Source organism: Lygodium microphyllum, chromosome 9, assembly GCF_053477565.2.
Source record: "Lygodium microphyllum isolate KBCC chromosome 9, Lygodium_microphyllum_v1.1.10, whole genome shotgun sequence".
NCBI classification, from domain to species: domain Eukaryota; kingdom Viridiplantae; phylum Streptophyta; class Polypodiopsida; order Schizaeales; family Lygodiaceae; genus Lygodium; species Lygodium microphyllum.
The window spans coordinates 149,013,213-149,021,139 of record NC_141143.1 but is presented as its reverse complement, the minus strand read 5'-3'; positions in this window follow the sequence as shown (position 1 = coordinate 149,021,139).

The following is a 7,927-nucleotide window of genomic DNA, read 5'->3' as shown; positions in this document are numbered from 1 at the left end:
AATGGCTTGCTGATAGATCCCTTGCTATAGTGACAATGCATGCTTATAGATAGCAACATGAAGCTTTAATTGGCATTCCTTACGAAGGTTATTAGGAAGGTCTATGACCAGTTGTTGTAGCATCTCCTCATAAGCTCTATTAGCTTTCTCCTCCACTTGATTAACAATAGTAGTTAGACTCGTTCCAATTGTATCTTGTAGTCTTGTGAAGGCTATCTTCATTTGTGCTTGAGTATTATGTGCTTCTAATAACTCTCTAGTGAGAGATGGTATCCTTGCCTTTTGCCTCTCTAGCTGGACCGTGACATCTGCAACTTGGGCACATGTAATGTCTTCCCTTTTTCTCATAATCTCAACTTCTTGCAATTGTTCTCTCGGCCCTCCTAGCTCCTTATTGTCTAATGCAATCTAGATCTATAGGGCATGTACCTGTTGGATTGAGTGCCTAAAATTTTCTTGATAAGCCATTCTGTCTTCCTCATACTTTTTTTGCATTTCTAACTTTTTCTGAATTGCCTATTCTTTGTCCTATTTTAGCTCCTCACATAAGAGCTCTAGTGGACCAAGGCCACCCAAATCTATTGATGTCCTTGTGCATTCTTTTGAATGAGTTGAAATCCCAACAAGTTGTTACTTTTCTATGCCAAAAGTAACTATAATATCTTCATGCGGTTTATCCCTTTCCAACACATTGATCTTGACTTGCATGGTCTATAAGGTGGTCTTGAATATCTAAATATCCCCTAGATCAATCAATTTTTGCTCTATTACAATATTTCCCTTTCCTTTGCTAGAGTCTCCTACTCTCCTATTAAATTCTTCCTTGACTCTTTGCTAGTTGGAAACTTCCTTCCTCATGTTCTTTTCGAACAATTTATGCATTGTTGTGGCCAAATGCTCCTCTCCCATCTAGAGAACTTCCTTCAAAGACTCTTAAATGGCTTTGTGATCCTCTTTTTGGAATTTTCCTTTCTTGCTCCCTTGCTAACTTATTTTCTTGAGCAGATTCTCAATACTGGGCTCTTATTCCACCCTTAGTCTTTTGTGCTTCATTTGTCTCACTATTTCTGGTGCCACTTGGAATGGTTTTGAGTATCCCAAGGTTGTAGTAATGAGCTTAGTGAGAGAACTACCATAGGTGATTACACAAAACTTGGCCTCAATAGTGGTAAGCTTTTCGTCATGATTTTTGGGAAGAGCCCTATGTGCCCTGGCAAGAGGCTCACAAATCAAATCTAACCAAAAGTCATTCAAATCTTCCTTAGAGAGCATGTCAGTTAGAATGTCCTCCATGAAGCCCTTAGATACCCTCCCCTCCCTACATGATTGTTGGATTTGTTGTAAGTGTAGTGGCCATGAGATCCTCCTCCTCAATGGACAATAATAATAATCCCCTTGTTGTGACCTATGGCCAATTACTCCACCATTGATCTAGTAAGAGCGATTTGAATGGTCAGGTGTACTTACATGACTCTCTTCCGATACCTAAAGCTTGCTCCACTAGTTTTGAGGTGAGGGTGATCTAACTAAACCTTTGCTCCGTTCCTACCCCATGCACCAAGGAACTTGATCTAGTCTCACGCTTATAGTTCTAGATAAAATCAAAGCATATGTCAAAATTGATGGGGTCATTAGTTGCATTGACATAGGTTTCAAGTCTACACACAACTACTAGCTCCCTAGTCCGAGGAAACTTATCAATGAAGCTATAGAATCTAGTAAGTTGATAGAATCTCAAGGCTCCAATGCTCCACATGTTAGCTTCTAAACCAAACTCCTTGCACTACTCCATAGTGAACACACACTTATCGTCATGGTGATAATCTTTGACAATCACTAAAGTTGTCCTATGAACTGGTTCAACTTGTGAAATTTGTATAGCTGCCATCTGTACTTGCAAAAAGGTAAAATCCATATGTTGAGAAATTTTCAAGTAAGCAACACAAAAATATAGTAAGATCCAAAATATACCTTTGCCTATTTATCAAAATATACAAAAGCCAAAATTTTCCCTTATAATCAAAAGGGACAAGCAAGCTTCCTAGCTTGTAGGTGTAACAAGAAAAGGACTGGAAAATATATCAATGCAACACAACAACAATGAAATAAAAACAAACAAGACTGATTATGTACAAAGAAAATTCAAAGATAACTAGATGTACAAAGAAAAACAAACAAGACTGATTGTGCACAAAGAAAATTCAAAGATAACTAGATGGAGGGTGGACAATCATGAAGTTTTAAAGTTGGGATTATACTCCAATTCTACAAATACATCAAGATCAAAAGGTCACATATCCAAACCACACAAATAAGTGGTAGTATCTGTGAGTAGACAAGGACCAACAAAGTGACTAGCCACGTGAGTTCCTCCTCTGTAAGAATCTTATTAAATAGTGGGTGGTGTTGTAGATTGGAGGGCACTTCTAGTTCACAATCCAAAATGATAACATGGAGTGAAATATTATAATGATATGTAAGATCATCCTAAAGAGTGTGGTGCTAATACTGCATAGTTGCTCAGCATTGGTCATAAGGTGATTGCCAACATGTGCAATCTCAAGCCAGTGGCCATACTGATGGTGTAAGAAAGGACTATAAGTGGTTTGTTCAGCCATAAGGTTTGCAATCTCAACATCATTGTCACTTTGGTCACTAGAGCATGAGAAGAGATGAAATGGGAAGATTGGAGATGCTTCTAAGGAAGAGTTTTGGCATATTCATCTTGCACTAAAGAGACTTTTGTGAAAGAGATGTTTATTCTCCTCCCATGTGGAACTTCATCGAGTAGCAAATTCAAGTGCCTCATTTTTGGCAAGGCCAAGATCATCATAGAAAATAATTTTGCAAAAGTTATAAACATAGAGTTGAATTGAAGTAACCAACTAGCTTCTGAGGAGTTGTCCATTGTAGCCAAGTTTGTTGCCATGCCGCTGAGAGAGCAACAAATGAGAAAAGATTCGAGACCAAAAGGTGGATCAAGAGTAGTGGAACTAATCTAAAGAGGAGTTTAAACTGGTTCCCCATGTTCATGTAAGACTATAGCTTGGACTGTGTGATCCAACTAGTGGATTGGCCAAGAGGGAGTGGCAAAGAAGGATTCCTCAAATGATTTTAAGGGCTCACGGGTGAGTGTAGGAATAGAATTGTAGGTGGATCCAAGGCAAAAGATGGAGATGGTGAGTCAAAGGAAGGCAATAAAGGTGACTCCTTAGGAAGTGGTTGTGCAAGTGGGGAAGAAGGGAATGTAGAATCTAACTCTATATGAGATGATGTAGTTGGGGGTGAGAATTAATGAGAAGCTCATGCATAGGGCATTTGGCACTTGGATCTTCCTAGAGAAAGTGTGGATAAAGCCTAAGGAAACATCACAAATAAAAATCTACATTGTTTGGGAATCTAAGAGAAGTTCCTTTCCCACATCCTCTTGGTTTGGAAGAATGTATTTAAAAAAAAAAAGAGGGACATTCTCGGTTGTAACAATAAGCAAGAGCGTACATTTATCCAATAATGAGTAGGGTTGGCCACCATCATAGGGGTTAAGCTTAGTGTGAGTGGGTGTCAAAGTGGGTTGACCCAAATCCATCCAAAGATTATATGAAGTTAGAACCTTCATCAACGAGAGCATTAGCAGTGACTTGGTTAGTAGCAATCAATTGGATCCAAAGAAAGACCAGCGGAATTGTAGGGTCATACTCAAGGTCAATTAAAGAGATGGAAAGAGCCCCCATGTTGAAAAATGAAGATGAGTTTTGCACAGGCCTAGGTGAAGTCAACTTATGAGTGTCACCTTTTGCTCAAGTTGCTTAGACTAGGTTTGTTTAGCCACCACCATGATTGCACTAACAAGACCATTAGGAGGATTCATGGGGCATTCATGTAAGTAATAACCTGGGGGGTAATACTTCTTAATACAGATGCCATTGAAGTATCTAATGCCTTCCCCCTCCAAGGTCTCAAGCTCAACACTGCCTGTCCTACTAATTTTACAAATGCGATACAGTCCTAGGACTCAAAGTTTCAATTTTTGCTTATGCCTTTTAAGAGATTACAAGAGCACCAAGTCACCTTTATCAAAGGAACATTGTTACACATGTCAATTAAACCAGGCCTTATGGCAAGCCTTTTCAACAAGGAGGGCATGTGTGTCCAAAAGATGAGTTTCAGTAGTGAGGCATTCCAACTCCACAAGGTGGTTGATCCAAGTACTAATGCCTTTCCAATGCTCTTGTACTACAATATGAAGATTGGGAATTAGAGAGTCAATTAGTATGATAGATAGCATCACTGCCATAGGTGAGTTGGAATTGAGTCTAGCCAGTTGCAGACTTGAAAGTTGTGCGGTAGCCCCAAAGGGCAACCATAAGCTTGTTATCCCAATCAAAGCGTGAAGTAAAAATAGCCTTGGCCAAAACATTAAGCAAAATCCTATTGGTGGACCTAGCTTGGCCATTTGCCTTGGGATAGTATAAAGATGACTTGAAATAGATAATTAGAAAGGTAGAGAGTAAATGCTTAACAATCTCATTCAGAAAGTGAGTCCCTTGATCATCAACCAACTCAATCGGGCAACCAAAGTAAGAAATCACTTGTTCCCATAAGAACTTAGTCATTGTATGGCCATCATTCTTGCAGATGGCCCATGCCTCAATCTATTTTTCAAAATCCTTCCCCCATTTTTCAAAGTCAATTCCCCAATTTTCAAAAAGTTTTCTAACAATGATAGGTGATACCTCCATCTTGTCCTTGCAAATAAGAAGTTTGGTGCACTAGCACTCATCACAATTCTTAATAAAACTTGCCGCATCCTTGAATAAGGTGGGCCACCACAATTGGGCCTGTAAAACTTTATGTGATGTAGTCATACTGTAGAAATGTCCACTAGTAATGCCTCCATTAGCTTCTTGGAGCATATGCTCCATGTCATGTTCACACACTCATCATCAAAGGAGACCATCCTGCCCTAGTCAATAAAGTTGGCTAGTAATCATATGGTGGGGCCTAGTCTTAATCAACAAGCAAGTGAGGAAAGCCTTCTCAATGGGGCATTCAGGAATTCCACTCTCTAAAATAGCAACAATGTCATCAGCCCAATGAGGTGTGAGGTTAGCCTTGAACAATTGGGCCTCTTGTTGAATCAAAACAAATGGGCATCAAGAAAATTGCCATTAATGCCTATTGCCTTTTCTCCATTGGTCAAGTGAGACACGTAATCAACTATGTAATGCTGCTCTTCTTTCTACACAATCATAGAGAAATCAAACTCAAGAAAAAGCAATAACCATCTGGCAATTTTGCCTATAGCACATGGCTTGTTCATAAGATAAAGTAGAGTTTAATGATCAACAAAAACATAAAGGGAGTGGAAATAAAATAACCTTGAAACTTCTTAACTATGTAAACCATTGCTAAACCTTCCCATTTAGTGGTGGAGTAATTAATCTCGGTCTTAGTGAGTTCCTTGGTTGCGAAAATCACCAAAAAGTCCATGTTCTGTTCACCTACTCTTAATCAACAAGCAAGTGAGGAAAGCCTTCTCAATGGGGGATTCAGGAATTCCACTCTCTAAAATAGCAACAATGTCATCAGCCCAATGAGGTGTGAGGTCAGTCTTGAACAATTGGGCCTCTTGTTGAAGTCCAAACAAATGGAAATCAAGAAAATTACCATTACTGCCTAATAGCCTTTTCTCCATTGGTCAAGTGAGACACGTAATCAACTATGTAATGCTCTTCTTTCTACACAATCACAGAGAAATCAAACTCAAGAAAAAGCATTAACCATCTGGCCATTTTGCCTATAGCACATGGCTTGTTCACAAGATAAAGTAGAGTTTAATGATCAACAAAAATATAAAGGGAGTGGAAAGAAAATAACTTTGAAACTTCTTAACTATATAAACCATTGCTAAACCTTCCCGTTTAGTGGTGGAATAATTAATCTCGGTCCTAGTGAGTTCCCTGGATGCGAAAATCACCAAAAAGTCTATGTTCTGTTCACCAAGTTGGCACAAAGTAGTGCTAATGGAAATTTTGGATGCATCAATATAAACCTAAGGTGGCACTCCTTTAAGGTCTATGTTATGCCAAGTCAACACATCATGGAACTCCTTGAGTAACTGAATGAGTGCCTCCTCATCTTCCTTGCTTAAATCCTCAGCAATGTGGGTTTTGGTGTTTCCCTCTCCTTAACAATGTCAATTCCTTTAACTTTAGTTGCTCCTTTAATGGATTCATTAGTTTTCCCCTAGCATTTGGTACAAGCATAATGACAATCCGATCTCCTTTTTTAAATCTAGTAAAGTGTATAGGGGGGATCATGGGCTCATGTTGAGAGTCTGCATCAAATCTAGGGTTCTTCTAAGATTTCTTAAAATGCTTCATTTGCAAGTGACCTGGCAAGGTCATCTTGGAACGGGGAGTTGGGGTAGCTTGAGGTATTTCAATATCTAAGTTAGTGCTAACATCAAACTCCCAATCAAACTCCTCTGACCTCAATGAAGCATCAAAGGGTAGGTCTTGTAAGGGTTCAATTAGTGAACAAATCAAGGTTGGAAGCAAGGTAAGAAGTGTGGGATTCTAGCTGAGTGTAATCCATGGCTTTTAGGTACTCCAACCATTCTAAGTCATATTTAATATGGAGAAGGCTAGCATCAATGAGAGATGAGGGGTGTTTGGAAGGTTTTTGGTTAGTTGTGATTTGCTCAATTATTCTTCCATCAAAGTCATAGTCTGCATCAAATTTTAATACTTATCCAGTTGATATTCAAAGTCATTGTCCTCCTCTGTGTCAAAATCATCAAAGGGCATCATGAAGACAAAAAGATTATTATGATAATTGAACAAAACTTGATGTCAGTCCAATGCCATATATGGGACATGTTAAGAGCTCATCAAAGATAAGTATGTTAGCCTCGCCCATATTTTTAAAGGCTGGTCTTCATAAGAAGAGGAGTTTATGGAGCTCAAGTCTATAAGTGGGTGTGTAAAAGCCACTTGGCTTGGGGGGGGGGGGGGGGGGGGGGGGGGGGGCGAATTTTGGAGGGGGGGGAGGGGTGGTGTGTGTTGAGGGGGGGGGCCAATTTTTGGGGGGGGGGGGGGGGGGCGGGGGAGGGGTGGTGTGGTGTGGTGTGTGTTGAGGGGGGGGGGGGGGGGGGAGGGGTGGTGTTTTGTGTGTTAGATAGTCATGATGGGTTAGCATGCATCATCAACAATGGTGTAGAAGGTAGTTCATCCAAGCTTGTTTATGGGGGCTTGCTTAAGTTGTGTTGACTCAAACATTTGCTAGCTTCTTTATATTCTCCTTCCTCAATGAATGGAAGCTCTAAGGTAGCAAGAATATGAAGCTAGTCTTGCTCAGAATCGGGCAACAAAACATATTTGTTCAAGGGCTTTTGTATTGAGGAATAGATGGTGTCACCATGCACTAAGCTAGAAATAACATAAAATTCGACTAAGGTAGTCTTCCAACTATCCATTTCAATGCACACAGCCTCAATAAAATTTTCCAAAAAGACTAGACCATTCCTCCAATCTTCAATAAGTCATGCATTGGGCATCCAAGGTTGGCTGAGTGATGGGTCATAGTCAACTCCTTTCATGACCACAAATGTGACAAAGAACTTGACATCAGCGATCTTCACCAGTCAGTCCTTTAACATGCCTGGGGGGGCACACCTTAGAACCATCAACGATAGTGAGATTAATGTGGCGAGACTCAATTGGAGGGTTGCCCCATGTCTTATGAACTGCTTGATTCATGATGCTAATACAAGCTCATGTAGTTCAGCACCCTCCCAAAATGTGAAAATATTGAGAGTGCCAAGTACGGGGGTTGGTGTGGGGAGCTACACAATGGGTTTTGTGGGTGCTCCTCGTTAGGCTGGTTCTCGTTACTTCCATCAATGCAAGTCCTAAAAGCTGTCCAA